We start from the raw sequence: 13558 nt of genomic DNA on the forward strand, positions 1-13558 counted from the left end.
TCGCAACATTCAAACCCACAAGATAAAAGTAAATAAAATACAAAAGAGGAAATCATATTTTCTAAAAAATCTGAGTTGATAAAAAAAATCAATTTTTTTTCAGAAATATGTAAATAACAAGAGCAGAAACAGAATAAAAAAAAATCGAGCACATTTTCAAAACTAGTCTATAGCTAGCACCAAATTGAATTAGTTGTTTCTTGTTGTAAGCATGAAATGAAGTAAGAGATGAAAAACTTCACCTTCACAATAAACCGTGATTTATTTAAATAATTTTTTTCCTTCTCTTCCAAACTAAAAAGAAAAAAGAAAAAAAAAAATCTTGAAATAATAAAGAAAAAAAAAAACTATAGACAACTCCAAATCAGTAAACCACATAATACAAAAAAACTCATACAAAATGTTAAAACCAGATTTAAAAGCATGAAAAAAACTCCAATGCCAAAAAGCTTAAATCCATAAAAAAAAATATACTTTTTCACAAAAAATACAACAAACTCCCAACATGTAAACGCAGTTTCAAAACTTGCCTCTAGCTAACAGAAAATAGAATAAAAAAATTTATCATCTAGCATAGTTTCAAAACATGCTTCTAGCCTACAGACAGCCAAAAAAAGCCATGACTCAATTGATAAAAAAAAATGAAATGGCAATTGAATAAAAAACTACAGAAAAACTCATATCAACAAACCACAAAACACTAAAAACCCATACAAAATGTTAAAACCAGATTTAAGGCTATGAAAAAAAAAAAACTAGTGCGAAAAAGCGAAAGCCATTAAGTCCATGTAAAAAATCTATTTTTTCACACAAAAAATCGAGAACATGCAAGCCCACAACATACAAACAAACATTTTACAGCATAAAAAAAAAAAAAAAAAAAAAAAAAAAATGAACCAATGCAAAAAAGCTAAAACCGAGTAGTAAAAAAAAAAAATAAATGAAAAATTACAATTTTTTCATAAATACGTAAATAACGAAAGCAAGAAACATAATAAAAACTATATATCATCCAGCACAGTTTCAAAACTTGGTTCAAGATGGTAGATAATCAAGAAAATCTATGACTTAGTTGATAAAAAAAATGAAAATGAAAAAAAACTATAGAAAAACTCATATCAGCAAACCACAAAACACAAAAAAACTCATACAAAATATTAAAACCAGATTTAACCCAATGAAAAAAAAGAGCCCATATGCGAAAAAGCTAAACCCCTTGAAAAAAAAAATATTTTTTCACAAAAAAAAAAAAAAAAAAAAACCCACAATATTCAAACTTAGAGCATACAAAGGAACAATATATTTGCAAATCCAAAGAGAATGCGAATAAGCCCATGTAAAGAATAAAAAAAAAGCTCTGACTCAGTTGATAAAAAAAATGAAATGACAACGAAAAAAGAAACTACACAAAACTCATATCAACAAACCACAAAAAAAAAAAAGAAAAAAAAAACACACAAAATGTTAAAACCAGATTTAACGTAATGAAAAAAAAGAGCCAACGCGAAAAAACTAAAACCCATAAAAAAAAAATGAACAACATATCTGCAAATCCAAAGAGAGAATGCGAAGAAACCCATGTAAAAAATATATTTTTTCACAAAATATACAAAGAACCGAGAAAATACACATCCAGAACATAAAAACTAACATTTAATGACATAAAAAAGAAAAATAATGCCAAAAAGCTAAAACCCACGAAAAAATATATTTTTTCACAAAAAATGCAAAAAACCCACAACATGCAAACATAAAACATACAAAGGATATACAAGCAATATGCACACCCGGAACATACAAGCAAACAACATCTCTAAATTCGAAGAGAGAAAGCCAACAAACTCATGTAAAATCCCAAACTAACGACAAAATAAAAAAGAAAAATAAAAGAAAAAATAAAATTGCATAAAACAAACCTAAAGAGATACCAGAGAACACAAAACATTAAGAGAAGAGATAAGACAAAGAGAGAAAGTACTTTGCTTCCGGAGAGAGAAGATGCAGAGAAGACGATGAGAAGAAGATAAAAGGCAGAGAGAGAAGGCAAGAGGAAAATAAAAAGATTCAGGAGGGAAAAAAACCTAAAGCCTCTGACATAGCTGCACTCAAAGACCAAAACACCATCACTTAAATGGACACAAAACATCAAAACAAAAGGACAAAAAAGACGAAACACACAAAAAACTTGGGGGTACTACCCGCCCCTGTATGGGTGGGGTCTTAGTTTTTCTCCCTGTCCTAGATAATAGGGTGCGGGTGGGGGGGTCAATCTGTCCGCTCCCGCGCACCCTACTGGGCCTATAATGGCCAAGAAACAGCTTCTGGGCCATTTTGGACCCATAAAATTAGAAGTTTTTTTGTTTTAAAAAAGAGTTAAAAAACTTGATAAAAAAAAAGTTACATGAATAAAAATAATATATACATGATACAAATTTACTAATTTAGGCTCCAATGAAGTACTACTACAGACTACAAGTCTACTATCTAATAAACTAATAAATAATAGGAATAATTATACTCTTAAGCCACTTAAATCTCCAACACCACACACTCGGCTGAGCTGGCTTTTTTTTTTTTTTTTTTTAAACGATTAATCACTACCTCCCTTTCTATTCCCTCGAGGAGCTCCAGACTTAATCCCCCTCATTTTGTATTCCCTGCCTTTTTGGATTTGTTTTTGTTTTAATACTTCCAGTCTTCCTCCTTTTGCCTAACAAATCTCTCTCTCTCTCTTCTATATCCCTTTATCTCTCCCTCTATGGAGCATGTCTGTTTGTTTTAGAAGATAGCAAGATTTTTATTTACTTTGCTTCAATTCCCTCCGAGTTCTCTCCCTATTATATCTTAAAAGTATACATGTTTCATCAGTCATCAAGAACAGCAGGAAGGATTTCAAAAAAAAAAAGAACAGCAGGAAGAGTAGAAAGATGTAAAGACCCAATTGTCAATAGCTGAACTTACTTTAGTATAAAGTCAAATTGAGTAAAGAAAAGCTTCTATTTGGAAAAGAAAGTTTACACCTTTCAGAGAAAGTAATCCATATGCAGAAGCCCAAAAATAGAGGAAAGCCACAAAACACAGAGAAGCTTATTTTCTTTTCAATGCCATTGAATTGAAATTTACTATGTGCAGAGGCTCACAGATGGTAAAGCATGCTTATTTCCATGTTCCCACTACTTCATTTTAAGTAAAAAGCTCTAAGCATGATAAAAACGAAAACTTTACACTAACATTTTCAGTGGTGTTCTTTTTTGGGTAAGGCACGAACCAGTCAATTCTTCCACGTCTTTTCTTGGTAATGAAAACTTGGGGCTCGTTTTCTCTCTCTTGAGTGATTGAACTTCGATTTTGGGAGGGGGAGAGGGATTCGGTAAAGGGAGGGGGGAGAGCAAAGAAATGAGCGGGGGGGGGGGGGGGGGGGGGGGGGGGGAGGGATTCACAGAGGGAGGGGGAGAAGATGGATTCAGCAAGGAAGTGAGAGAGAGAGAGAGAGAGATTATTAGACCATTTTTAAGAAACCGGTATGCCACATCACTAGTGTGTGGTGTTGGAGAATAAACCGACCTAAGAATAGAATTACTCAAATAATAATAACAACTAAGCTATTACAAAGGTAAAATGAAAAGTCTAAACAATTATAAAAGTACAAACAAAAAAGTGTCCAAGGGACATTGTATCAACATTATAAAATTAAAATCAAATACATAATATGTACAAATGATTCAAATTTCAATATTTTAAGAAATTAAGAATCTAAAGATAGAGGCATAGAACTGTTTGGGTCTTTGACTGTGACATTTAGGGCGGCCTGAATAGGTAGTTTTTTTAGGCTTGAGCACATATTCATATTGCAGTGGAGGTAGACATCGTCTGAGTTGTCTCATGTGTTGCTACAACAATGAATACTAAAATTAATACCAAGGAAATCAAAATGAATATAAATAAATTAAAACAATAGAATAAAAACAACAATTACCAGATGGTCCAGATCCAGACTAATCACCACCCTCTTCGTCGGTCTCCTCAAAAACCTAAAACATCTGGAACATAAATATCATTTCCCATCGTCTAACTCTGTGTGTATATCAATGTCTCCACAGTTGTAGGAGACAATGAACTATAACAATGATTCAATATGCGTCTTCTGGTACTAAAGGTTGACTCCGAGACAACGGTGCTAATAGAGATGGCGAAAATACAGCGGACCATCTCAGAAAGAATGTGATATTTCTTTGCTACCGCCTTCCACCATCCTAATATGTTGAAACCATCATCATCTTGAATAAGATCCCTTGAGAAATCGTTGTCTAACTCCGAAACCACCTCCGTAGATTGATATTCTAGTGTGGGATTATGTGCGAAGGTCTTAGTCCACGTCAATCTATGCTTCTTTGTTGTCTCGATGTCTAGAGGAGGTGTTGGGGTATGTGTAGGTGTAATAGATGCAATACCACCCTTAATTGCATTAAACTCATCATATAATTTAGCCAAAGTATCTCGGGCCATCTCACCAATAAGATCAATCCATGCCTGATAGTGCGCAAGTCCCAAGAATTTTCAGACGGAGATCAAGAATAACAGCCACAAATAATAAAATATTTAGCCTACTCAAATCTCCCCAATACTTATTGTATTTCACCCTCATGACCAATGCCATCCCCCTCATCCTTAGATTGAAACTCTTACACATGTCGTTTAATTCCTCTTTCACCCTACATATTTGTTGATAAAATTCATGGGATGTAGGGTACAAAGAACCAGATAACTTCAATGTGACATTATAAAAAGGCCCAAGAAAATCAACACCTCCCAATCATCATCATTAGGTTTTCCTAATCCCCGTGCTCATCAACGTATTTGACATATTGAATGTCTTCATCATCCAATAATTGAAAGGCTGTCTTATATTCTTGGGCCACCTCCAACATCAAGAAGGTTGAGTTACATCTGGTAGGACCATCAGTACGAAAACCCTTCTTTGATGTAATGTCCACAGTTTTCGTAGCAATCTTGAATTTCTCCAATCTAGAAGGAGAAGACCTCACAAATTTCACAGTCATTCTAACTCGAGCAACCGAGTCATCAACATCTTTCAACCTTTCAGTCACAATTATATTCAAGATATGGGCAGAACATCTAACATACAAATATTCACCACCTAAGAATGTCTTGTTTGCATATCTAAGATAAATCTTCAGATATCCCAATACGACATCATTAAACGATGCATTATCAATCGAAACTGTCAAAACTTGTGCCAACCCTCACTCCTTTATTGAGGCCTCCAAGGCCTTCCCAATTGTCTCATACTTGTGACCAGTTATTTGACAAAACTTAATAATCTTTTTATGAAGAATCCGATTAGAATCAATAAAATGAACAGTTAAAGACATATAATTGAAATTTTGGATAGAAGTCCAAGTATTGGTAGTGAGGCAAACTACCAAACCCGCCAATTAGGCACTCAAAACATTTTTATCTCTCCAGTACATCTTTTTAATATCTTTTGCCACAGTGTGTTGAGTAAATATAAGTTCTAATTCTTGGATAAATTCTTAGAACCCTCTCTCATCCACAAACTAAAAAGGTAGCTCATTTATAATAACCATATGAGCTAACTTCCTTTTACACTCATCGGCATTATACTTCAACGTTGGACCCTTACTACTCCCATACGCCATTTTTTGTAGTCTAATACCTAGTCTAGATTAACTCTTCTCCAGTAAGGATCTTAATATTGGACTTTTCTTGCATTGTTCCTCTAAATGGACCTTTAACTGGGATGTACCATGTTTCCTATAGTGACATCTATATATTTTTCCACAATAATTACATTTAGTTCGAGGGTTATTAGGGTACCACCCTCTAGTTTGGTAAAATGAGATCAAATTACAGAAATAGATTTCTTGCCTTGTGTAGGCTTTGGGGCCGAGCAAGGTGTATTCCTACTCCTAGAGGTTGGAGTAGGGTTAGGTTCTGGGGCAGAGGTAGGAGAGTTATCACTAAAATCTCTTTGAAAAGACATTATGATTCCACAACCAAAAAAAAAAAAAAAAAAAAATTATAAAATCAATCAATACAAGACATAAAAGGATTGAACCCCTAAATTAAATCAATTTAGGGGTTTTGATTGAAACCTCTAAATCAATTTAGGGCTTTAGATTGGAACCCTAAATTAATTTACATTTGTAAATCTGAACACCCAGAAACTAGAAACTACAAAAAAAAAAAAAAAAAAAAACACAGAGATAAAGGTGACATCAATTTCAAACACATGCACAAATCAGAATCCACAGCACACAAATTCACAACCATTCTCATCGTCCATCTCCAATTCAACCCATCCTTCCTCCAATCTCCAATCCAAAACTCAAAAAAAAAAAAAAAATCTAGGTCCGGGAGTCTTACCTTTGGAGTTCGGTGTAGCGAAGTTGCAAAGTTCAAATGACGGTGGAATGATGGTGCTCGTGCAGTCATGCAAGAGAGAGAAGAGATCAAGAAAGAGAGACTAAGAGAGTGCGAGAAAATGAGTTTGAGAGTGAGAGACAGAGATAGTGAGTGAGTCTGAGAGAGAGGAGAGTTCAAGAAGATGCCCCCGCGCACGCGCCAGGGGCCGGCCGAGAGGGGGGGGAAACTAAACTTAAGTTGGCGCCGCTTTGTCTTACTTATGCATTTTTTTTTCTAAATATATAATTTTAATCATGACAAAACGGCGTTGTTTCACTTATGGTTTTTTATATATATATATAATTTTAATTTTAATTACATATATATATTTATGCGGGGCGGGGGAAAAGTAGAGCGACGCCTAGCCCCACCCTACATGGGAGGGCGCTAGGTGAACGGGGCGGGGCAGCTGGGTGAGGGGCCCCGCTGCCCACCCCTACAAAAAATAATTTGAAGAGAAAAAGCCAACAGCTTCACGAGAAAACTTTATTTTTTCACAAAAAATACCAAAAATCCACAGCATACAGACCCAAAACATACAAACAAACAACATATCTCCAAATCTCTAAACTAGAGGCACAAAAAAAAAACAAACAAACTGCACAAAACAAACCAGAATAGATACATAGATGATACAAAACACTAAAAGAAAATATAAGAAAACAACAAAACACAAAAAACCTATACAAAATGTTAAAACTAGATTTAACCCAATGAAAAAAAAAAGACCAAATGTGAAAAAGCTAAAACCCATAAAATAATATATTTTTTCACAAAAAAAAAAAACCCACAACATTCAAACTCAAAACATATAAAGAAACAATATATCTACAAATCCAAAGAGAATGTGAATAAGCCCATGTAAAGAATAAAAAAAAGCTATGACTCAGTTGATAAAAAAACAAAATGACAACGAAAAAAGCAACTACACAAAAACTCATATTAGTAAACCACAAAACAAAAAAACAAAAATCCATACAAAATGTTAAAACCAAATTTAACGTAATGAAAAAAAAAAGACCCAACACGAAAAAGCTAAAACCCAAAACAAAAAGAATAACATATTTGTAAATCCAAAGAGAGAATGCGAAGAAGCCCATGTAAAAAATCTTTTTTTTTCACAAAAACAAAAAATCCAGAACATACAAATCCAGAACATAAAACGAACATTTTACGACATAAAAAAGAAACCTAATGCCAAAATGCTAAAATCCACGAAAGAATATATTTTTCCAAAAAAAATACCAAAAACCCATAGTATGCAAACTCAGAACATACAAAGGAATAACGTCTATGCAAATTTGAAGAAATAAAGCCAATAGCCCCATGAGAAAGTTTATTTTTTCGAAAAAAATACCAAAAACCCACAACATACACTCCCAGAATATAGAAACAAACAACATATCTCCAAATCCGATAAGAGAAAGTCAACAAACCCATGTAAAATCCTCAAATTAACAGCACAAAAAAGAAATCAAACTACGTAAAACAAACCTAAAAAGATATGTTGAGAACACAAAACACTAAGAGAAGAGAGAAGAAAACCACAAAACAAAAAAAACTCATACAAAATCTTAAAACCAGATTTAACTCAATGAAAAAAGAAAAAACCTAATGCGAAAAAGCTAAAAACCATAACATTCAAACTCAGAACATATAAAGAAACAATATATCTACAAATCCAAAGAGAATGCGAATAAGCCCATGTAAAGAATAAAAAAAACCTATGACTCAGTTGATAAAAAAACAAAATGACAACGAAAATGGAAACTACACAAAAACTCATATAATTATAATAATAATAAAAAAAACATACAAAATTTTAAAACCAGATTTAACGTCATGAAAAAAAGAAGACCCAATGCTAAAAAGCTAAAACCCATAAAAAAAAAAAGAATAACATATCTACAAATCCGAAGAGAAAATGCGAAGAGGCCCATGTAAAAATCTATTTTTTCACAAAAAAATACAAAAAATCGAGAACATATAAATCCAGGACATAAAAATGAACATTTTACGACAAAAAAGAAACCTAACGCCAAAAAGTTAAACCCATGAAAAAATATATTTTTTCACAAAAAATATAAAAAAACTCACAAAATGCAAACCTAGAACATACAAAGGACCAACGTATGTGCAAATCTGAAGAGAAAAAGCCAACAGCCCCATAAGAAAAGTTTAGTTTTTTGCAAAAAATACCAAAAACCTACAACATGCACACCCAGAACATACAAGCAAACAACATATCTCCAAATCCGAAGAAAGAAAGCAACAAACCCTTGTAAAATTCTGAAACTAACAAAAAAAAAAAAAAACCAAACTGCACAAAACAAACCTGAAGAGATACTCAGAGAACACAAAACACTAAGAGAAGACGAAGAGAGAAAACACTTTACTTTTGGAAAGAGAAGATGCAGAGAAGAAGATGAGAAGATGATAAAAGCCAGAAAGAGAAGAAAATAAGAAAATAAAAAGACTCGGGAGGGAAAAAAAAACCTAAAGCCTTTGACACAGCTGCAGTCAAAGACCAAAACACCTTCACTTAAATGGATACAAAATACCAAAACAAAAGACAGAAAAAGACAAAACACACAAAAAAACAATCTGAAAAGAAAAAGCCAACAACCCCACGTGAAAAGTTTATTTTTCACAAAAAATATCAAAAACCCACAACATGAAGACCCAGAACATACAAACAAACAACATATCTCCAAATCCAAAGAGACAAAGCCAACAATCCCATGAAAAATCTCCAAACTAAAGGCACAAAAAAAAAAATCAAACTGTAGAAAATAAATCTGAAGAGATACCCAGAGAACACAAAACACTAAGAGAAGAGAGAAGACGAAAAGAGAAAGCACTTCGTTTTCAGAGAGAGAAGATGCAGAGAAGATGACGAGAAGAAGATAAAAGGCAGAGAGAGAAGAAGAAGAAAATAAAATAAAAAGACTTGAGAGGAAAAAATACATAAAACCTCTGACACAGCTACACTCAAAGACAAAATCACTCTCACTTAAGAGGACAAAAAACACCAAAACCAAAGGACAAAAAAGACAAGACACACAAAAAACAATTTGAAGTGAAAAACCCAATAATCCTATGAGAAAAGTTTTTTTCCCGCAAAAAATATAAAAAACTCACAACATGCAAATCCAGAACATACAAACAAACAACATATCTCCAAAACCGAAGAAAGAAAGCCAACAAACCCAAGAAAAAGCCTGAAACTAACGGCACAAAAAAAAACATGAAAAATCTCGAAACTGACGGCACAAAAAAAAACTACACAAAACAAACCTGAAGAGATACCTATAGAACACAAAACACTAAGAGAAGAGAGAAGACGAATAGAGAAAGCACTTTGCTTTCGGAGAGAAAAGATGCAGAGAAGACGACGAGAAGAAGATAAAAGGCAGAGAGAAGACGAAAAGAAAAAAATAGGACTCGGGAGGGAGAAAAACCTAACGCCTCTGACACAGCTGCACTCAAAGACTAAAACACCATCATTTAAACGGATACAAAACACTAAAATAAAAGGACAAAAAAGACAAAACATACAAAAAACAATCTAAAGAGAAAATCCAACAGCCGCACGAGAAAAGTTTATTTTTTCGCAAAAAATACTAAAAACCCACAACATGTAGACCCAGAATATACAAACAAACAACATATCTCCAAGAGAGAAAGCTAACAAACTCATGTAAAATCTCCAAACTAAAGGCACAAATTGCGCAAAACAAACCTGAAGAGATACCCAGAGAATACAAAACACTAAGAGAATAGAAAAGCAAACCACAAAACTCAAAAAACCAATAAAAAATGTTAAAACCAGATTTACTCCAATGAAAAAAAAGGCCCAGTGCGAAAAAGCTAAAACCCATAAAAAAATATATTTCTTTCACCAAAAAAAAATCCTACAACATTCAAACTCAGAACATACATAGGAACAATATATCTCCAAATCCAAAGCGAATGTGAATAAGCCCATGTAAAGAATAAAAAAAAACTATGATTCAGTTGATAAAAAAAATAAAATGACAACAAAAAAAGAAATTACACAAAAACTCATATCAGTAAACCACAAAACAAAAAAACCAAAAAACTCATACAAAATGTTAAAACCAAATTTAACGTCACGAAAAAAAAGACTCAAAGTGAAAAAGCTAAAACCCATAAGAAAAGGAACAACATATCTGCAAATTCAAAAAAAGAATGCGAAGAAGCCCTTGTAAAAAATAAATTTTTTCGAAAATAAAAAATACAAAAAATCGAGAATATTCAAATCCATAATATAAAAAAGAACATTTAACGACATAAAAAAGAAACCTTACGCCAAAAAGTTAAAACCCACGAAAAAATATATTTTTTCACAAAAAATACAAAAAAGCAACAACATGCAAATCTAGAACATATAAAGGAACAACGTCTGTGCAAATCTAAAGAAAAAAAGCCAACAGTCTCACGAGAAAAGTTTATTTTTTCGCAAAAAATACCAAAACTCACAACATGCACACCCAGAACATAGAAACAAACAACATATCTCCAAATCCGAAGAGAGAAAGCCAACAAAACAAATCCATGTAAAGTTTCCAAACTAATGGCGCAAAAAAAAAAACAAAAGAAAAAAAAATCTTATCAAGAGATACCCAAAGAGCACAAAACACTAAGAGAAGAGAGAAGAAAACCACAAAACACAAAAAAATCCATACAAAATGTTAAAACCAGATTTAACCCAATGAAAAAAAGACCCAATGCGAAAAAGCTAAAAGCCATGAAAAAAATATATTTTTTCACAAAGAAAAAAAAAACAAAAAACCCACAACATTTAAACTCAGAACATACAAAGGAACAATATATCTGCAAATCTAAAGAGAATGCAAATAAGTCCATGTACAGAATAAAAAAAGCAATGACTTAGTTGATAAAAAAAAAATGAATTGACAATGAAAAAGGAAACTACACAAAAACTCATATCAGCAAACCACAAAAAAAAAAAAAAAAACTCTCATACAAAATGTTAAAACCAGATTTAACGTCATGAAAAAAAAGACCCAACGCGAAAAAAGCTAAAACCCATAAAAAAAATAAAAATAAATAAAAAAAGAACAATATATCTACAAATCCAAAGAGAGCATGCAAAGAAGCCCATGCAAAAAATCTATTTTTTCACAAAAAAATACAAAAAACCGAGAACATACAAATCCAAGACATAAAAACGAACATTTAACAACATAAAAAAGAAACCTAACGCCAAAAAGCTAAAACTCACGAAAAAATATATTTTTTCACAAAAAATCCACAACATGCAAACCCAGAGCATACAAAGGAACGACGTACGTGCAAATCTAAAGAGAAAAAGCCAACAACCCCACGAGAAAAGTTTATTTTTTTGCAAAAAATACTAAAAACCGACATCATGCACACCCATAATATACAAGCAAACAACATATCTCCAAATCTGAAGAGAGAAAGCTAACCAACCCATGTAAAATCTTCAAACTGACGACACCAAAAAAACCAAACTGTACAAAACAAACCTAAAGAGATATCCAGAGAATACAAAACACTAAGAGAAGAGAAAAGATGAAGAGAGAAAGCACTCTTTGCTTTTGGAGAGAGAAGATGCAGAGAAGACGACGAGAAGAAGATAAAAAGCAGAGAGAAGACGACAAGAAGAAGATAAAAGGCAGAGAGAAGACGAGAAGAAAATAAAAAGACTCGGGAGGGAAAAAAACCTAAAGCCTCTGACACAGTGGCACTCAAAGACCAAAATACCCTCACTTAAACGGACACAAAACACCAAAACAAAAGGACAAAAAAGGCAAAACACACAAAAAACAATCTGAAGAGAAAAAGCCAACAACCCCATGAGAAAAGTTTATTTTTTTCACAAAAAATACCAAAAACTCACAACATACAGACCCATAAGATATAAACAAACAACATATCTCCAAATCCGAAGAGAGAAAGCCAATAAACCCATATAAAATTCTCCAAACTAACGGCACCAAACTGCACAAAATAAATCTGAATAGATACCCAAAGAACACAAAACACTAAGAGAAGAGAGAAGAAAACCACAAAACACAAAAAACCCACACAAAATGTTAAAACCAAATTTAACCCAATGAAAAAAAAGACCCAATGCAAAAAAGTTAAAATCCATAAAAAAATATATTTTTCACAAAAAAAAAAAACTCACAACATTCAAACTCAGAACATACAAAGGAACAATATATCTACAAATCCAAAGAGAGTGCGAATAAGCCCATGTAAAGAATAAAAAAAAGCTATGACTCAGTTGATAAAAAAAAACGAGATGACAATGAAAAAAGAAACTACAAAAAAACTCATACAAGCAAACCACAAAACAAAATAAAAAAATTCATACAAAATGTTAAAACCAGATTTAACTTCATAAAAAAAGACCCAATGCGAAAAAGCTAAAACCCATAAAAAAATGATCCACATATCTGCAAATTCAAATAGAGAATGCGAAGAAGCCCATGTAAAAAATCTATATTTTCACAAAAAAAAAAACTGAGAACATACAATTCTAGAACATAAAAAGGAACATTTAACGACATAAAAAAGAAACCTAACGCCAAAAAGTTAAAACCCACGAAAAAATATATTTTTTCACAAAAAATATAAAAAAACCCACAACATGCAACCCAGAACATACAAAGGAACGACATCTATGCAAATCTGAAGAGAGAAAGCCAATAGTCCTATGAGAAAAGTTTATTTTTTCGGAAAAAATATCAAAAACTCACAACATGCACACCCAAAATAGATAAACAAACAACATATCTCTAAATCCGAATAGAGAAAGCCAACAAACCCATGTAAAATCTCCAAACTAACAGCACTAAAAAAAAAACTCCAAATTGTACAAAATAAACTTGAAGAAATACCTAAAAAATACAAAACACTAAGAGAAAAGAGAAGATGAAGAGAGAGAGCACTTTTCTTTTAAAGAGAGAAAATGCAGAGAAGACGATAAAAGGGAGAGAGAAGTTGAAAAGAAAATAAAAAGACTGGGAGGGAAAAAACCTAAAGCCTCTAACAAAGTTGCATTCAAAGACCAAACACCCTCCACTTAAACGGA

Source organism: Juglans microcarpa x Juglans regia, chromosome 1D, assembly GCF_004785595.1.
Source record: "Juglans microcarpa x Juglans regia isolate MS1-56 chromosome 1D, Jm3101_v1.0, whole genome shotgun sequence".
NCBI classification, from domain to species: domain Eukaryota; kingdom Viridiplantae; phylum Streptophyta; class Magnoliopsida; order Fagales; family Juglandaceae; genus Juglans; species Juglans microcarpa x Juglans regia.